The following is a 21,424-nucleotide window of genomic DNA, read 5'->3' on the forward strand; positions in this document are numbered from 1 at the left end:
AAATTCAAAAAAGAAAGAAAGTTTACAACATTAACTACAGGTTACATAGACTGCAAACTGCATGTGGATGCAGCATGTTGGGGAAACAAGTACATACATATATGAATTGCTAATCATGTATATATACAAGTAGATGGACAGTATCAGTATTATACCAATATATGAATAATAAACTATAATGATTTTTGCAGTTTTAAAGCATCACTTCTTTTTTCTGAAAGTTTGCACTAAATATTCACTCAAATCAATTTGACAATTACTGGTTTGTCTTCATTAATCATCAACCAAGTAAATTTGTCCTTATTTGATAGATAGATAAATTTTTTGTTGAGCTTGTATATACCATAGTCTATTAATATCAATAATCATCCTTCGAAGTTTTAATCCGTTTCATGCATTCCTGTTTAATATTCAAGTTACAGATCAAGTACAAATTTTTTCCTGGTCTATTAATGTTTTGCGGAGTTATTGCCCTTGGATTTAGAAAATTAACTCAGTTGCTCAGTTTTCTGTATCTGTTGTCATGCCTACAGATATTCATTTGTCAATGATATTTGGTACATTGCTTTACCATGACAAGTTACAGATCAAGTTCGAATTTTGTTCTTGTTTGCTGAGTTATGGCCCTTGGACATAGAAATCAGACTTAAATTTTATGGTAACTGGTTATTTTTTTTTTTTTCACACAGAATATTACATAGATGACTTGACTTGGGTCAGTAGGGTACATGTATTGCTATGTAATACTTACAGAATGCTTGTTGCTTTTAAACCCCTACAATACAAATAGCATAGACAATTTGAATTTATTTGTTGAATATATTGAAGTAGAGATTTTTAGGTCAAAAGGCCAGTGACAGTAAAACATAGGTGACAATTACGTAAAAGAAATACATCTTTTAGTATAGACTCAATAAGGTTATGACTTTATACTGATGTAAACTTACAATGGGCCCTGGGTGAGTTTGTTAGTTATAAGAGATCAACAAGTCAACACTAGCTGTTACAGCTTAAAACTAAATGTTTTACACTATATCTTAGCAGATAAGGTCATGACTGACTACCTAACATGGCTACGTCAGTAAACAGAATCATTTGAAGCTGTGAGTTTTCGGGTCGCATGGGGCTTTAATGAATATTTGAAGGTATGTTTGGACACAAGTATAGTGGGAAAATATGTTAGCATTTTTTTAAACATTAAATGTTAAATATGTATAAGAATACAGCAATATAAGGCCTCAACTGTGCACATTTTTTTTCTGTGCCATAAATTGAAGGTTTTTATAAGGGAAGGATAGATCTGTAGCTCTCTGGTATGTCTTAATATTTCCCCAGATAGCTACAGATCTGCAGCTAGTCCCACACCCATCTAGTGCAGACTGTTACTAAAGTAAATTGTTCCTAGAAATGTTGTAGGCAACCTCAGAAATACATTATTCTCACCTTATATCAACAATGTTTAGTTGTGTATAATAGATGAATAATGTTGTATTTAAAATTATTGTGTTTGCCAAATGTAATTTGGGGACATATTGTTTTTACTCTTGTTTCTCTTCTTCAACAGAAGACCTTAGCGATTCTACAGTTTATTATTAAGGTCTTCCAATTTTCAATAAAAGAAACATATAGTGATTCTAGGGTTTGTTTTCTTTTTGGCCATAATATCTCGGAGATAGTTCAATGGGTTTTCTTTTAACTTTCTGGGATAATCGAAAGTAATAATATTTCGGGATATTTATTTTTCATTTTTTTTTCAAATATTGCTAATTTTCTATTTAAAAAAAAAGATTTTGACTGCAGTGCAACTTTTCTCAGAAAGGGTAGCAGATTTACTCACCAAATGTTTTTGGTTAGTAGACCTCAAGTAGTAGGTGTGCGTAATAGAGTTAAGCATGTCAACCCTCAAAAGAGAAAACCGTGGAGCGTCACCCTTGGCTAGCGAAAATGATCAGTCCTGTAAGTTGAGAAAGAAACATAAAATTTCAACTTCCTTATTTTCACATATATGTTATTGATATTATATATAATCTCAAGAGTAATGTCAAACTTCAAAAGGCATAATAGTTTTCTCTCTCTCTCTCTCTCTCTCTCTCTCTCTCTCTCTCTCTCTCTCTCTCTCTCTCTCTCTCTCTCGTTATACATGTACATATTTTTCTGTAGAGGTACTTGGAGCCCTGGTCAGTATTTTGATGATTTGGCTGGTGACTGGGATACTGTGTTACACAGCTACTAAGAGAATCATCACAGGGGACTACACGTCAGTGGAACCCACCTACATGCTGGCCACTGCAGTATCAGGAGTTATATTCAATGTCATGTGAGTAGTTAAAATCGGGGAAGATATCTATACTCTAATGAAAGGTTCCTCTATCTTTGGGTTTGAGTTTCTGTTATAAAATGGAGGAAAGAACTATATAGGATGGGTGTATTTCTGCTCCTTAAGATTTCGATGATAAGTGCACAGTTTGCTTGTGTTATTTACAGAAAAATGCTGATGATCCAACTTCTAAGTAAGGATATATACATGTATTACATTATAAATGTTTCTCTGATTTTAAACTTGTGATGAAAAAGTGCACATCATGTGAACAAAAATTGTGAATTTCATGGTCCCTGCTCATTTTTTAGCCCTAGGGGTAGGACTAAAACCTTTAGAAATAGGACAATCTTTAAAAAATCTTTGTTCTTACTCCTGGGCATCTGGTTTAAAAGCATTGCACATGCTAGTTTGTTTATTAAAAATTGAAATTTGAATTCCGCATTGGGGCTATAATGGTCTGTAATGTTCATTAAGTGAAAATGCAGAATTGAAATTGATAAAAATCTTCTTTACTCTTAAATACCAAGCATAAGAACTGGAATTGTAGTGATAATGAGCATGGAGAACTCTACCGAAATTGTGAAAATTCATAAAGTTAGTTCTTCGAGCCCCATGGTGAAACTGTATGATAGATTTAAATTCTCTATTTCTGAACATAGATTTACCAGATACATTGCACAATTAAAGGTTAACTGAACCATACTTCATAACCTTGAACGAAGGTCATTTGACCTAAGTCATGATCACTATTGAAAAAAAGTTGTGTTTAACTATTTTTTGCATCCTTTTCTAAAAATAAGTTTGTCTGATGATTTTACTGTCTATTGGTATTTACAATTAGAATAATTATGGTTTAAACTAGAAAAAATATGAATTAGCGTAGTAATTGATTGATATTAGTGGCTCATATTTATCATAAAGGTTGCTTATTACTAAAATCAGATGTCTTAGATATTATATTTTACCATAAGTGCATTCAATTCCCACAGCCGCTATAGATGCACACTTTCACCATCAATAACACACAACATTTCTAATTTATTCTCAACATTGTGTGGTACTCAAGTGAGCATTAAGGCCCATGTTAAGGCCCGTGGGCCTATATATATCTTTTCATCTTTAATTTATCGCCATAAGATGCAAATGCTTAGCGATTTACTAAATATGCAGAGCACAGCATACTGAGTGATTGATACGAATAGGATGCATGTCGACCAAATGTTTTAGTTAGGTGTACAATTTTTGTAATGGATCTGACACACCTGAAGGGAAGAATGACTACATCCTGTTTGAGAGATGCACAGATTGTGGAATGTATATATATTTATCTGTTTAAAAATTGTTTGAACTGTGGAGTTCTTCCTTTTGTTAATTATTGATCTATTTGCTACTGAGGGAAAGGGTAACACTTGGTTATGTGTAAACATTTTGATTCCATGTAGGTATTCTAGTGAACTTGTTGTTTCCCCAGAAAGGACGTACTGAGAAAGGTTTCTCGGACTGATATTTAAGATGAATTCATGCAGAAGTATGTTTCGACTATTCTAACATACTATGGTAAAATTTGGTAATGAGGTAAGGGGAAAAAATTGAGGGATGTGGCCAACACCTAGAATACAAATTATGTAATTGTAAAAACCTTTACTCTAGGGCATCTACGGTATGAGGAGTCCTCTTCCAAAAAATTTGAAATTTACAACCCCTTCAACTTGGTCAGGGGTTGTGATGTTGGTGTGGGGCTCTATGGCTCATATTTAGGGAAAGTGTATTTTTTCTTCGAAACTTCTTTTCTTGGTGCCTAGACAGCAAACAACAAAACTGATTTATATATGGCATTATTTCTTAATTGTACATTCTATCACCAACATTAAAATATTCAATACTACTCCTACAAAAATAGCGTCTAAATTTTTTTTTAATATTGAAACATTGGGAACATTTTTAATGTTCACTGGAAGTTATAATGATTGCAGATTTGCCTTTAATACATGACCCCCTTGTGTCAGGAGCTCATGGTCAAATATGGTGAAAATGCAATTTTTCTATCAAAATCTTTTAAATTAACTTCTTGACATCAATGTTCAACAAAACTTGAGTACAATGCAGAGAAAAGCAGCAAGCCTCTTCCAGAATGTAAAATTAATGTCTCATGGGTCAGGTTCTGGTCTAGGATGTGGTTCTTTGATTCATATAGTGGACTTTATAATGGAGATAATGTTGAGGCTCACAACAAACATACAACTCTTCTAATATAAACTTTTTAGTTGCGTTATTCTCAAGTGACTGTTAGTGCCATGGGCCTCTTGTTAAAGAATAATGTAGTGTATGTACCCAGCTATACGGGAGAGGAGTTGTCTTCTCTTGTTTTCCTGCATTCGTTTTAAAATTTAGATTGTGCTCTAAACCAGAAAGTTCAAAGAGAAGTATGTCAACATGTTGTATCTCGGTGTAACAGACACCTAAGTGTACACGTTTATATACAAGTAGATCCTTAAATTAAACAATCTGAATATCCAGAAGAAATTAGATCAGGGTTGCATTATAATGCATTCAGTTAAAAGTATAGATGCTCATAGCTACTCAGTAATCAGATTAGAGCTGGTTAAAGTTGATAAATATTTTTTATTCTATTACAATAAATCATTACTGGTAAATGCCCATTTAAAGACATGTTTGCACGAGTAATGTGTGTACCCATGATGTATGCTGTACGTGGTATATTGTTCTTTCAAGGCCAGAAGGGATCGTAAAAAGGATCTTAAAAGCTTTGATAACAAACCACTAAGATACAGCTGTCTTTCTCCTTTACTAGAGTAGTTATGTATGTACCGCTAATTGAGTATGAATTAAATCAATTTTGTGTAGGATACTTTTAAATTATGATGAGGAATAGTTTGCTCTTGAACAAAGATGTATATTTATCACATGTTTACTTCTTTATCCAGTGGATATCACCTATTTAATACATAAATTTCAATTTTACACTATGTTTCGTACACCATTTGTGACATCACAAACAAACGTGAGTTTTACGTAGTTTGTTTACGAAATGTCAGGATGCAAAATTCCCAACAATACAGTAATGTAATGTAAATGAATAACTTTAGGGTGGGGGGGGGGGGGTGTAAACATGTGATAAAAAGAAACTCCCAAGGTTTGTGGTTTAATTTGATTTATTTTCAACTCGTTGTGTGTTTTCTATCCTTTCGCCAAGGCTTGGGGAAAGAAAACACAAAACTCGAATATAAATCATATCAAACCACAAAGCATGGGAGATCCTATATATATATGATTTGTATACTTCATTGGCATCCAAGGACTGAGTGATGATACACAATGGTACAAACTTTGTCCTATTGTTAGAGTAGGACACAATTATATTTATTTTAATCAAATTTTCAGAATGGGTGTGGTGTTGATCTCCAGAAAATGTGGCTCAGCCACCTCTTACCTTAAATTTGGTCATAACCATGGTCATGGACACTCCCATTCACATGGTCATTCCCATCATTCCTTGACAGTGGACAGTGATCGATCCGACATTGCATACAGTCCCCTACTGAACCCAGTCAGTGAGGAGGATCTGACTAACTCAGGTGACAGGGATATGGAGAGTCCTGTGACAAAACATGAAAATATCAACATCCGCGCAGCATTTATCCACGTGGTAGGGGACATCATTCAGAGCCTCGGGGTTCTCCTGGCTTCTCTTGTCATCAAATTCACAGTAAGTATGCAACTGAACCTCTTACTTTCAAATCCAGAATTGTTCTGTTTATCCAGTTGGGAAAAGCATGGATTGCCGACTATCAATTTCATTCTAGTAGAGGCATATGACTACATGGCAAATGTATATTAGGCATGCAGAATAAATGGTTTCTATCTTGAAATATAGATTTATATTTAGGGTGGGAATTAGAAAAAGCAGGAGAGTGAGGTTTGCCATTTTTGACCCGAGTACAAATATCACATGTATTTCAAGACAGTAACTATGTATTTTGTTTATCCTACAAAACGATATCAATTTGGATAAGATTATACATTCAGAACTTGCTTATGTTGGAAAAGTTAGCTGTGTCTCTGATGCCAGAACCATGAGTGTTATGATGAAATAAGACTTACTAGGCTGGCTATATTGGGACATTGAACAAATAACATTTTGGTTTATTAGTTACCTTTATTGGGTCAGTAAAGAGATAATTACCAACAGTTTAGCTTTCATTGACTGTTAACTTAGTGAGAGGACTAAGGTCTGTAACCAGTTTATCATAACCAGTTTATCCTTAGCTGAACACAAAGGTTTCGGATGATTAGAAAGTGTGTCATGATCTTCTCTCAAGGTAACACAGAATAGATAAAGGACATAAAGATCGGAGTTTTGGTATGAGTAATAATTCTATAATGGAAGTGTTATAGATTTGCAGGGCTTGATCAAAGGTTATTAAGAGAAAGGCGATTGTGTTAAGAGATACATGTAGTTTATCAAGTATGCCTAATTTTGGGTGTGCCCTGTAGGGGTGAATATAAGTTTCTATAGACCAGCTCTGATTTGAAACAGAAAGGTTTTTAAATTGTTGACAAAACAAAACATGTGCAGATGGATTCATTGAAATCATCAATGAGAAGCATCTGGTACTTCTTGACACTGTAAAACAAAGTGGAATCAATAGCGATCAGACAGAGACAGTGTTCAGACTGTCAATCAATACTTCTGTTGTAGTTTTATTAAGCTGAAATTGAAAGTTCTTTGATCTGCAAATGTTCTTGCAGTGATGCAAATGATTTTTAAAAGAGGATTGTACAAAGCATTTTTAATACAGATCTTATTAGGAAGTGCTTTGCCTCTCTGACATGAGCTTTGGGTGAAAAAAAATCAAGTGGATTCAATATGCTGGGTAAAGAAGTGATTTCAAAGTCATTTTATCAAGTAAAATCGGTTTCTCATTAATAAGATCAACTTCAACCAAACTTGGCACAAAGCATTTGAAGATGAACACCACTTTTTTAGTTGGGAAGATAATTGAGAAATTATGAAAATAAACAAGTGTTACTTAAAAGACATTTTCTAGAGTCACTGGACCAGAGATGACAAATGATAATTATTTGAATTTTAAGCTCAGTATTTGAGATCTAGATTATTATCATGCCCCTAAAGGTGTATTTTAAATATCTAAAAAATCTTCTCAAGTACTACAAGGATACAACTTATCAAAATGTTATGCAAGTGGGGGTTGTTTATAAATGGAAAATACCGTTACGGTCAGGTAATACATCTGTGATATCAAATGTTAAGCAAGTGGGAGTTGTTTATAGATACAAAATACCGTTATGGTCAGGTAATACATCTGTAATATCAAATGTGCACGTTTTTAAAAAAAAAGTCAAATCTTCAAATTATTTTGTTTTGATCATATATCGAAGTATGCATCTACCTGGATATCACCTTGATTTGTATTCCATTAAGCAAACAATGATTGTTGCTCCCTGCACACCATGGGAAGTGAAAGTCAAGTATTGCAGTTTACTAGTACATACATGTACAAATTGTTGCAACATTTTCTTGATACTGATCTGTCTTTCAGTATTTTGTTGACACAAGAAGAATATGTATACATCATCATCATACATCATGCGTAAGATTTTCTCTCTATTCGTCTCTGTAATACTAAAATTCATGTAAGCAAAGAGATACACTGAAACTCGTATTAAACCCATACTGGCCATTATTGAACCAGTTTACCCCAAGTAAAAACTGACCAACAATACCGGGGTAAAATAAACCTCATTGGCACTTTTTATTACAATTAGCAACTCTTATACTTTTGATAGTCAGACCTCATTTCATTTTTTTGGCTTTTTATAAATCCATGCACGTACCATTACTCTGTATGTACAGAGTGTAGTATCTTGAAAACCATGACCCTCTGAGCAGAGTGAGGCCACAGGAAGGATCCAAATAAAGTTTTGCTAAGGAATGTGAATTTTAAGAAAAATATTCTAAAAAACAACAAAGCTACAAATTATGAAATCAATATTCTTACTATATGCATGATATAGATTCTATATCATTCTATCTATCTCCATATTCTATTCTATATCATTATATGATTCTATCTATTCTATATGCATGATATAGATTCAGATTTCATAGAATTATTATCTCCATGGGCTGGATGGGCTTCGAGTGCTACTGGTAAAATTCCAAATATTCCTATAGGAATCTTTCTTTGAAATTTTATTCTCAAAAATTAAGGGTTTAGTATATGCAACAAACAAGATGTGTTTGTGAAAATTAATGCCCCCGTATGACAGCAAAGTATTTTTTGGTACTCAAAGAAAGGTCTTTTCACAAGGAATGCATATGTAAAATATGAAAGCCCTATCACTAATCATTCAAAAGTTATGGCCAATGTTAAAGGTTTTCAAAAGAAGATCGAACATGTAGGTCACAAGGTCGAAAATATCTGTACCAAAAGAATGGTCTTGTCATATCATAAGGAGTACATGTGAAATATGAAATCCATATCACTAACCATTCTAAAATTATGGCCAAGGTTAAAGCTTTTCAAAACTAGGCCAAGGTCAAGGTCATGAGGTAATGTTATTTAAAGAAAGGTCTTGTTGAAAGGAATACATATGTGAAATATGAAAGCCCTATCTTTAACCATTTGAAAGTTGTGGCTTAGGATAAAGTTTTTCCAAAGTAGGTCAAATCCAAGGCAAAGGTCACAAGGTCAAAAAGTGTGATACCAAAAGAAAGGTCTTGTCACAAGGAATATACATGTGAAATATGAAAGCCCTTTCATCATCCATTCAAACGTTATGGCCAAGGTTAAATATTTTGCAGATATACAGACAGACAAACAGAATGAAAACCAAATAAATGCCCCCTGAATCTCTGCCATCATTTGTAAGATAATACAGGATATCGGAACTAGAAAATTTTAGAACTCTTCACAAAAAGAAGTTACGAAAACTAAGAGTCACTTGGGCAACAAAAATAGTGATAGCTAAAGATGACTCATTTCTGGTACGAAATGTCTGCCTGGTTTGAAGGTTATTTTGTAAGTGAATGCCCTAGTACCAAAAACATGAGTTATCAAATTAAATTTCTGATGTTTGGTAGCAAAGATAAAAAAAGTTTATTTCGTCTATGCAAGTCTTTAAAACAACTGACCACTATGAAATGATATAATTAATCACAATGTATGCATCGATTTCCATGTATTTAGGGCTAAAGGTAGGTCAGATAGTTTTCTGGACTTTTTCTCATCATGGATACAGATGTTGCATTGAAAGTCTATCTGGTGTATGTTGTTCCGTTCGCGGTGCTCTTGTTATTTTAGTTCTTTGAATTCAAAACACTCTAGATCTACATATGTACATCTCTAGATCTACATTTCTATGTATGCATAGTCTCTATGTTGCATTCTACCCCCACCCTGTTAATAGTAAGATAGATAATTATCTTCTTTGTATGAATTACACATCCTTCTGCTTTCCCTCAGTTATTTTTTGAAGGATGTTAATGAAGAGCACATAACACTGTTGTCTGTCACCCCCAGTTTTGCAAAGCATATTTTGTCACTTTGATACTTTGTCAGCACCCCAATGGCAGCCAATTTCAATGCCATCATTGGGAAAGAGCAATAACTTTTACAAAACGTCCCAATATCATCGTCTAAAGTGAGTAAATGGGAAGATAATGGATACTTTTGTTGATGGTAAAGTTCTTGTCTTTTTTACAGGATGGGGAGAAGTACAAACTAGCAGACCCAATCTGTACATATCTTTTCTCTGTGCTGGTCTTGATCACTACAATACGAGTCCTGAAGGACACTCTTCATGTTGTCTTGGAGGGTAAGTTTCCACTGTGTGGCATAATTATATTGAATGTACACTTTCTTGTAACAGAGTTATGACAGCAGTGATTGTGCTTAAAGACTGAATGAAATATTTTAAGCATATAGAGACAGATTTTTAGGGCTCTGCCTTATGGTGGGTGCCCTATGGTAATTACTTTGTGTGTCCATCAGCACTTTCTATGGCATGGAATAACTTAAGTTTCATCGGGAATATTTCATAAACTTTATACATGATACATGAATTATGCAGAGGAAGATCCCTAATATTTTCAGATTTATCAGCTTTATCTTTACTGAGTTATTGCATGTACACAGAATTTTTAAATGTTGATAAGATAATAGCACTTTCTATGTCACACAATGTCTTGAGATTACTTGAAAAGATTTTCATGGAATTTAAAGGAAGTGCTCAAATTCCTATAGTAGGGGTGCAAAGATATGCTTGCCTCACAATACGAGAATGCCAAAACGCGGTAAAGTATCATGAATCGAACCGTAGCATTATATCACCATGGTATACCTTCTCATGTTTAATCACTGCATCCTTATATATCCTATAGTAATCATCCACTGTTGGGTCAAATACTAAATTTTATATTTTATTTCTTTGATGATGGCAGCCAAATTGTTAAAATCCGTGTGTGGCCTGAGTTAATTTTTTTTTTTATTTTATCCCAATACTTTTCCCCCGATGGAATTTATGAATGTCTCCATTTAAATACTATGCAACAATAATTCATATCATCTGCACTTTAAAATCTGTGCGATCTTCACTCAAAGCATTTCTATAACCTATTGCCTATTGAGCATGTACATTGTGATAAACAAGCAACACTGCATAATACGCCAAACAGAAAGCAAGTTTCTGTGGACTTATTAAACAAAACAAGACGTAAAGAAGATAAAAAGTCGATAAACTTTTGTGCTTAACACTAAATCAACATATTCCATTCATATCCGTTTTAAAGTATTGAAATTGTTTACAATGTTGATAATTCACTATGTAACTTTTGAAATTGCATCGTATAAGTCTAAGGAACCATGCACTAAACTTGGATCAACTTCATAAACATGCAAGAAACATTCAAAGTAATGATGCAGAAAGATTCTGTCACAAAACCAAAGCCATAAATACATGTAAATAATTGTTGGTTTGGTGATGCCAATAATACCCATGCTTAATTATACCCCACGCAACAAAGGGTATAATGTTTTTTACCCCCCCCCCCCCCCCCCCCCCCATCAGTTTGTCAGTCCGCAACTCCTCCAAAACCACTCAACAGAATTTCGTGAAACTTTGTAGTGAATAAGGACACAGTGTAGATGTGCATATTCCCAGGAAATTTGGATTCAATAATTTTTCTTGGAGTTATGCCCCTTTTGAACTTAGAATTTCGAGCCCCTCTGTTCCGTTTTTGTCAGTGCAACTCCTCTAAGACTGCTCAACAGAATTTTGTGAAACTTTGTAATTTATTAGGACACACTGTGTGAATGTGCATATTCCCAGGAAATTCTGATTCAATAATTTTTCTGGGAGTTATGCTCCTTTCAACTTAGAATTTCGAGCTCGTCTGTCCTGATCTTGTCAGCGCAACTCCTCTGAGACCGTTCATCAGAATTTCGTGAAACTTTGTAGTTAATAAGGACACACTGTGTAGGTGTGCAATTCGGATTCAAAAAATTTTCTGGGAGTTATGCCCCTATTGAACTTAGAATTTTGAGCCCGTCTATCCTGTTCTTGCAGTAATGCATAGCATGACCATTCATTATGCGAGGCATTCGCCGCATTGTCAAGCAATGTTGGAGCTTGGGGCATGTGAGCTTGCTAACCTCTGCTTTCTTTCATTAAATATAACAAAATAGGACAGATTTTTAAAGTTATATTTTAAGTAAATAAAATCAAAGATGTTTTACTATTTGCAAAGATTGAACTATTCTTTTATTAGAATGAAATTCTCAACAATGCCAGGTTTTTTTATTTTTACATGTAATTTTCTTCCTCCAACCCCAATTTTTTTCTGTCTTGGCTTTAAGGAGGTATGCTACACCAGAGAAATTTGATGTAGATGAAAAGTGGAGGATATGCATGACAATATTTTGAAGATGAAATTTTTTTAATTTACTTTATTTTGTCAAAAAATACAGTTTTAGTAGAAGGTAATCTAACAAAAAATTTAAAACCCCTGCTGGACTAGAACCTGCGACTTACATTTCAGCAGTCAGTATGCTAACCTACTTAGCTACTCGGCTAGGTATTTAGATTGAAAAGGAAAAGTCAAATATTGCTGATGTTGATTTTTAAAGGAAGTCAGCCATTATGACGATGTAGAGTACCTCCTTAAAATTCTGACACATTTGGTAAATATGGGACTCAGTATTTGCTCCCTCATATGGACATAATGAACTATTTTCTAGTATGTAGTGTGATTATCAGTCATTGTTGTGCCCAATTAGTACATATGTAAGTGATACTATGACAATTTACTCTCTTTCACATAAGATGGATGCTGATAATTACAGACTTTCTGAACAACATTTTTCAGCTGTGCCAAAAGATATGGACTACCACAAGGTGCTCAATGATATCAAGTCAATTCCTGGGGTGAAGTCTGCCCACAGCCTGGCCGTGTGGGCACTGACTGTGGATAAAAATGCAGTCATGGTGCACATCTCAGTCGGTAAGGCACATCTTGCTTGAAATGTCAATTGGATGTTACTAATTTTCAGGTTTGAAAATCATTGAATTTTTATGCCCCTGTCATAAAATGGCCAGGACATAAGAGTGTTACCCTTTTCTCTCCATCTCTCATTAATCTTCATTCAATTTCCATTCATTATCCCTGCTATGGATGCACATTGATATACATTTGCTTATACATAAAGAAAATATCGAGGTAAAGTTCTTATTTGTATTTGGATGTTGTGCCCCTTTGATTTGGAATATTTCAAACAATTAATTCATAGTTTCCATTATCTCAGCCATACATGGACATGTTGAATTGAAATTCAGGATATAGATATGTCATGAGTATACACAGATCATATTAGTATTTGGTTCAGGAACTTTGAAACTTACTAAAAGGCTCCACATGGAGCACAATAGTGCAAAAAAGGTCAAAATTAACAACTATGTTGAACACAATGAATGAAACACAACAGGAAGATAATATCATATAAATGTGGACAGTGCTAACTTGATAAATTTGATAATGCCTATCAAAAAAATTTGACAGTTATACCCCTTGGACTTAGAAAATTTCAAAGAAATCTGTTTTCACTAATTATCTCAATCAAACATGGATATTTAATTGAAATATGGGATATAGGTATTCCATGAGAATATTCAGGTTCAGTACTTATATGGGTGTTGTTGGATAACTTTGGGTTATTGTTAGAGACGGTATATGGTTCTTTTTCATCATCATCTGTTAAGATATTGAAAAATTATCTGATAGGCTTTTTCTATCTATTATAGTTTCAGTGTTGTTTTTCCTTATATAACTGGTACCGATAAATGGTACCATTCCCAATGCCAAAAACCGTTGATTTTTCCCAATTAAAAAAAAAAAATTCCCAATTCACCTTCTGAAAAATAGACAGTTGAATCGTAATTTACTTAGTATGAAACATTGTACGATTTAACCAAAATGTTCACTTCTGGTATAAATCGAAAGTACAGATCACAGCAGTGCACGTGTTTTATAGAGCTATGATGATTCTAAAATGAGCCTACGACGATTCCTTATGTCTCACAACAGCAAATATTACCGTAAAAAAGTTTGTAAAGAGATGACTATTTCTTGTTTTGCTCTCTTTTTTCTTTTCTTTTAGTTGAAATCATTTGCCGATACATTGGTAGAAAATTCCCAATTTGTTCAATTTTGACGCTATTTTTCCCAATTGAATGGGTACCGGTACCAGTACCGGTGGGTAGAAAAAAAACCCTGAGTTTAAAGTTGTAACCAGCTATTATTAGCTGAACCAAAGGTTCACACCTCAAATATGCCTATTGTCTATTTTTCAACTTTTTACATCTTCATATGAACTAGTTTGGATGAAAATTGGAGATATAACTTTGTCCAGCCGAAGAATTACATAATTACCAGAAAGATAAGAAATGATGAAAATAGGGTGTAGTCACAATTTTAAAACTAGTGTGATTTAGTGAAAGTTTATTACATTGTGTGAAATGTTCAAACTGTATTTGAATGTGGTTCACAAGATGTTTCCAAAGTTTTGAACATGCATCTAGGAGAGTTTTAAAAATATTTCAATGAAGAACAAGGCTGCAATGTGTCAAATATATATATATGTAGGCTTCTTCATGTAGTGCAGTGAAAATTCACTTTAAGGAGGTACTCTACATCATCATAATGGCCGACTTCCTTTTAAAACATGGATGAAAATATGAATATCAGCAATATTAAGTCTATTCATTTCAAAAATCATCACCTAGCTAAGTAGCTCAGTAGGTTAAGCACATCGACTACTGAACTGTAGATTGCGGTCTCGAGTCCAGCAGTGGTTTTAAATTTTTTTTCAGATTGCTTTCTACTAAAACTGCATTTTTTTTACTACCGGTAAATAAAGTAAGAACAAGAGTCATGAATACCCAAATATGGCCCTGTAATTTTGAATAAAATAAAGTATCTTCATTCCAAAATTCCATCATGGTATGGAATAGTTTAGACTTTCTTTTTTATAAATCCAGTGTGTTTTTTCCGCGAAAATTCACGCATATTGAAATTATAACATACAGAACCCATAACAGCTAGTTGTCTTATTTTTGTCAAAGTTGATAATTTCCAACAATATGCACCAAAAATTAGTATAACCCCCAGGCCTCGATCCAATAAATACTAATGAATTGTAAATTAATATGCTATATACTGTATAGAAGTTAAGAGTATTTTTGGATCGAGGCCTTGGGGATATGTGAATTTTTACTTTTTAAAGTTTTCAATTTCAAACTAATGTTGTACATATCAGGGCCGTAAATTAACCTTCAATTTGGAGGAGGCAGGAAATTAGGCGGGGGTCTGGGGGCCACCCAGGCCCCCAGACGCTGAGCACATTTTGTGCACACTGAACACATTTCGTGCAAAATCCTTGATTCTAGGGCCTTCTAAGATGTTACTTGACTAACTCATTCTAAAAGAAAGATTTGGAATGCTTTTTAAGGGAGGTATCATGTTCTTAGTTATTGGAAACAACATAAATTCTAATGAACTTTAAATTTTAATTTTTTTTGGCTCAAAAGTTGGAGGAGGCAGCTGCCTCCTCCGCCTCCATGTAATTTACGGCCCTGCATATCCTCCACTTTTCATTCACATCAAATTTCTTTGGTGTCTTTATTTTTTATTTTATAGTTTTTTTTTCAATTTGACTTTCAGATGGTTCAAATGATCACCAGAAAATCCTGGAGAAGACATCAAAGATGCTGAGAACCAAATACAAATTTCTATACACAACGATACAAGTGGAGACCCATCAGTCCTCCATCATGGACTCCTGTCAGCATTGCAGCATTCCAGACATTTAGCTCAATCATTTATCTTAAAGAAGGAAAATGTCTCCATCTTTTATTACTGCATTCCAGTTATTCCAGGTTGATGTTGTTGTCAAAAAGCTCATCTATCAAAGGTACCTCATATTCTGATAGAAATCCATTTGTTGCATAGAGCATGATAGAGTGCTCCTGTGTATCATTGAAATGTTGGAATGCAGCATAGTTTGCAAGCATTTTTAGGACTTTTAACTTGTAGGAAGGTATATCAAATATGTATATTAAAAGGTTTCTTAGTTAGATTTGTCTGTCATTAAAAAATCAATAAATCCCCCCAGAGAATTTTATGGTGCTGAGTGATGTGTTCTTTTCATCAGGGCTGTGATATTATGAGAAATCGGTGTGATAATTATTACTTATTGTCTTCCATAGTAGAATATTGTTTATATTGTACTAGGTAAATTTAAATTTAATTACCAGTATGTTCATTATGCTAGATAATAGAAAACAGTGCCCCCACCCACCCCCCTTTCTACAAAATGTTTTGCATAAAAAAGTAAAAGCTGTAAAGTTTGGCTTTCTCTTTATTTGGATTTACTAACTAAACAGTAAATATGCCTGTATATGTATTTAGATTCAGTTTAGATGATTTGAAATATTTTGTTGTTTTTGTTTAAATTTTTGTTGGTTGTTGTGTATATTGTCAGGTTTATTGTGCCTGGGATGTTTTGTACAATAAGGAAAGGGCTTTCACAGGCTTTGAGCCTGCAACCCAATCCTATTCATTTCTTGAATAAGATATTGTCTAAATCATGGTAGATGTTTTATACATGCTTGACCCTATGAAACAGTAATTTTTAGAAAATGTTGTTTGTGAATTGTGCCATACATGTACCTTTTGCTTGAATAATATATATTACATTTTTATACAGCAAGAGTCAAAAGAATATTATTATAATGCACATATTGATTATATATTCAGAAGGGTAATTCTGACATTTGTAAGAGTACAGTTTCACCAAAAAATAATCAATGAACTTACTATGGTTACTATTAATTATATATATATATATCTCTATCGATCGTTGGCAGAGGGCGAGATAACACCCAGGACTTTTAAGAAACGATATTTTCTCAGTAATAGGAGTAAGGCATCTGAAATGGCATCCGGAGCAGTAGTATGTTCAAAATACTTTACAAATTTTGGACATTTTATTGCTTGTGCAAATTAATACTTACTGCCATTTTTGTGAAGATCTTTTCTTGCTGAGATTTTGTTGGACTTGAGACAAAAGTACAAACTTTTCAACTAAGGGAATGAAGTGATATTTTACTATGCCAATTGATTCCACTGAAACATAGTTTCTTATAATTCAAGTTCCCCAGACCCTATATTACAATTGTAGAAAAGAAAAATGTAGCTCCATGACCTACATTTTTAGGTCAACTGATTCACTCAAGTGACCTATTGCTATTGGTCTGCATCCATCACATTAACAATTGAACAATTTTTAACTTCTTGACAACTACATTTCAAATATAGTATGAAGCATCTTTGGAACAAGGGGGCATAAATTGTACATTTCAGGACTCCTGTGCCCTTGGGGCTTAATGGGCAGAACAGAAACTGTCCATAAATTTACCAATTTTTAAAACTCTTTTCTGCTGTACAACTGCACATCTGTAAGAAAAACTAAATTTATAGTCTTGTAGAACTGGAAGACCTACCAAAATTGTAGATTTCATGATCCCTTGGGTATAGGGTTGACTATAGGATGGGGCCAAACTTGGTACATGTATATTGTGTTTATTTGTAAACCATTTAAATAACATTTTCTTTAATGCATTGACAATAAATTGGAACCAATAAATCGGGTAATCCTTTACCAAAAATTTTGAATTTCATGGTACCAGGGGTAGGGGTTTTGGTTCAGAGATAGGGCCAAAATTATCATAGTGATTATTGTCTTCATCATTTGAAAGACTTGTTCAATTTTGCCAGTACTGTATAAAAACTAAATGCATATATAGAAAAGCAGAAAGGGATGTCCCAAAATTGTGAATTTCATAACCCCAGGATTCTGACTTGAGGGCAGGTCCAAAATAGTCATATTGTGTTCATACAAAATATATCATATAAAATCTTTCATCAGTTTTGACACTTTTGGGATCATTTGTGTTATAGGAACACAGCTTGTTTTATGCTTCTGTTGAGTATTAGAATTTAGCTCAGATATGCAGAATTTAGCTCAGATATGCAGAACAGGAAAATGTTTAGCCCGTGGAGCTTGTGATACTTTTGAGTAATGCACAGATGACTGATAAAGCCTGTGTGCCTCTTGTGCACATATGGTGCTTATCTTTTAATTTGTCTGAATTGTGACAAAAATCCATCCTCGACACATCACTGTAGTAATTTTCATATAATGGATATTTTGGCTCATTGTACTACATTACCCAGAATCTACTTGGATAATTCTGCTCAGGTTAATACAGAATGAATACCAGTACACTGTAAGAAGGTATATATTATGAATTACCCAAGAAATTTTTTTATTTTTGTAGACCCATTCCTGATTTTTTGTTTTTTTACTGAGATCACTTTTGAGCAAAACATTGCATTTTGTTAATTATCAATGCTATACATGTATAAAATATTTATTGTTATTGTACAAATATGTTTATCGTATCCAGTTTTGCCAAGTTTCATTGCTTATTATGCTCAAGGGAATACATTTTCTTTATTTGTAAATCAATATTCATACTTTTGGATCAATGGATGGTAACATTTTTCATTTTATTTCATTCATTTGTCTTTGATGCTAAAAGGTATATTGCAATTACATTGAATTTAAGTTTTCTTTTTCACCAACCAAGTGACACCAACACATTTGTTTGCTGAGGTTTGAACCTGAATGTCTGGTATCTATGTTATGTGTAGATAGATAATTCATGCATTGTATATATAGCAGTTATGTTTCCAAAAGTTACTATCTTTAACAAGGTTGGGAAGCTTTATACAGGGAGAAGAGAAAATCTATTGATTTCTGTTCATTGTGAAATTTATGTAAAACATGTCTTTAATATTTGATGTATTTTATGATTATGCATCCTGTAGATACACGCATTTAACACATGAAGACCGTTGCTTTTAGAAGTAAAATACCTGTAGTATAAAAAGATATAGAAAACTTTCAATGTAGGAGTAAACTTATTAAACTACAATTTTTCAAGTTAGTACATCTTTGTGTTGGGGACAATATAAGATCGAATTCAAAATTGTTAAATTTGTACTCCTAACTCAATATACTAAGCCACATAAAAGGTTTATTAGGCAAAAAGAAAATAATAATAATGATAAAATAATAGAATATTTAAAAAAAAAAATAGCTGTGTGTATGGTTACAACCCATCCACCCCAAAAAAAGCCACCGATCCTAACGCATCGAGAAAAAAGTCATCGAATCTTTCCCTGACATTGTATTTAGAAATCGGGTTATTGTGAAGTTCTTATACACACATACACACACACACACAATATATATATATATATATGTAGCATTACATTGTGCCTTTAGAAAAGTATGTGCCCTGATGAGTTTGATGTCATGAAAGATAGATATAGTAATTGATAGAGCGTATAACTATCCCTGCAGTATTGTTATGGTTAAGCCGACTTTCAAAATACTTTTGTATCTAAAGCTGATGTATTATTTTTATATGCATATATAACGTGTTCTTATTTCTTCTCATTTTTTTTAAATCGATCATAAAAATGAGAGAAGGCAAAAGTACGACAGCTTTTATATTTCAGACACATCTCATATGGACAAAAATAGAATCTCCTTGTACATTATCAAAACTGATTTATAAAACTTTTTTTTCCCCAAGTATATAATATTTAATTTATTTTATTGAAAAGGTTACGATGGCTCATTGATTAGAACGTTCTTTTTGGTGACCGGAGGGTTGTGGGTTCGAGCTCCGATTGTACTTTGGCTGCATCCAACCAAAAACATAAAAAAGTAAGGGTGTATAAACAGTCGGGTGTCCTTCAAATGAAACCTTTCAAAACGTGTCTCAGCAGGCGTTGGCACGATATGGTCCTGAGCGCCACCCACAGGTCAAAATTTATAACACTTTACCAACAACTGGTGATGAGAGAAAAATTTCTCACAAGGACGTAAAACAACTAAGTTTCACTTTCACTTTCACGGATTGATTTCGCACATTTTAATCAACGAAAACATGTTTATTTCTACACACACACGAATGGCTCTACTGCATCTAAAGATAATATGTATTAATGTCTCTGTGGTTGCTTTGAAAACTGTACCGGGTACATGTGTCAGCGGTTGGAAAAGTTGGTCATTCTAGGACACATCTGTGACACTTATATATTGTAGATGGATAGTGTAACATACTAATCAGTGGCGGATCCAGAAAATTTTCATGGGGGTTGTCAACCCAAGTTTGTACCTTTTCCACCCAAGAAAGGGGTGGTGGTTTAAGACCCTACAATATCAAAAAAATAAATAAATGACCTTTTAAAAGGAAAAAAACCACGTCAACCAGCGAGGTGGGTGGAGTTATACCCCCCCCCCCCTAAATATGTAACCATTGTATTAATTATTGATGAAATGAAAAACTACCAACTTTTTTTTCCGGGATGTAACCATAAACACAGGTGGGGGTGGGGGGTTAGCACAGGAAGTGAAATAAGCGTATGATCTGGCCTTATTTCTTAGTGAATCTCGTATTTACCCATTATACAGCTGCTTTTTGGTTTTATTTTTGTTCATCTGCATTTATGCATGGGGTATTTTATACTGATAATCTGTACACTTGTTGCAGCAAATATGATGTTGGTTAGATATTTAATTTGTTGCTGTTTGTTACTTTAACTTTTGTGTATGTTTTCCTGCAGAACGTTTGGTTATAACGACTATACGATCATTACTTTTCGCAGGGGTTTAATTTTTGTTATTTTCAATTTATTGACACAACCACGAATTAAAAACGAAATCTTATCTCTGAAAATATGGTCATTTTTTCTCAATCACTTTGGAAATTTTACTCCTCGAAAATAAGTGATTCTAAAGTGAAAATAACATCAATTCTTTTTTGTCATAAATTTTAAATATGTTCCATAATTTCAGATGCACATAGCAAAACGCAGACTGTGTGCTTTTGGGTGCAATACCAGGCTAGTCATATTTTTTCATGAGCTTGTTTCTTAATCCGAAACGCGCGTGCGTGTGTGTGTGTATGTGTGTTCGCGCGTGTGTGGACACAGCAGGCAATTGCACAAATGATTGAAAATTCCATTCATTACGTAAATATCTACCTTTCCAGTATTTATGCATTTGATATCTTTACACATTGTAATGATAGCCATTTCCTCCTGAATGTGAACAATGCGTGTATTAACCTTGATAAATATCATATGTCTATTTTAATGGCTGGGGATTCCGACAGAAATGAAAGTAGAATGTAAATATAAGATTATTGGGGGGGGGGGGGGGGGGGGATACACGGGGGTATGAACTGCAACGCTTCACATCGGCATACTTTATGAAGTTCGGTATATTTTATGAAGTTCAGCATACTTTATGAAGTTCGGCATACTTTATGAAGTTCGGCATACTTTATGAAGTTCGGTATATTTTATGAAGTTCGGCATACTTTATGAAGTTCGGTATATTTTATGAAGTTCGGTATATTTTATGAAGT

At 33.7% G+C, this 21,424-nt stretch overlaps 1 pseudogene; it reads left to right on the forward strand.

Moving 5' to 3' along the window:
- The window catches only part of LOC125683720 (proton-coupled zinc antiporter SLC30A2-like), a 22,043-nt pseudogene extending 997 nt beyond the window's left edge, over positions 1–21,046 (forward strand).
- Positions 21,047–21,424: the final 378 nt, after the last annotated feature.

This window comes from Ostrea edulis, chromosome 6, assembly GCF_947568905.1.
Source record: "Ostrea edulis chromosome 6, xbOstEdul1.1, whole genome shotgun sequence".
Classification (NCBI taxonomy): domain Eukaryota; kingdom Metazoa; phylum Mollusca; class Bivalvia; order Ostreida; family Ostreidae; genus Ostrea; species Ostrea edulis.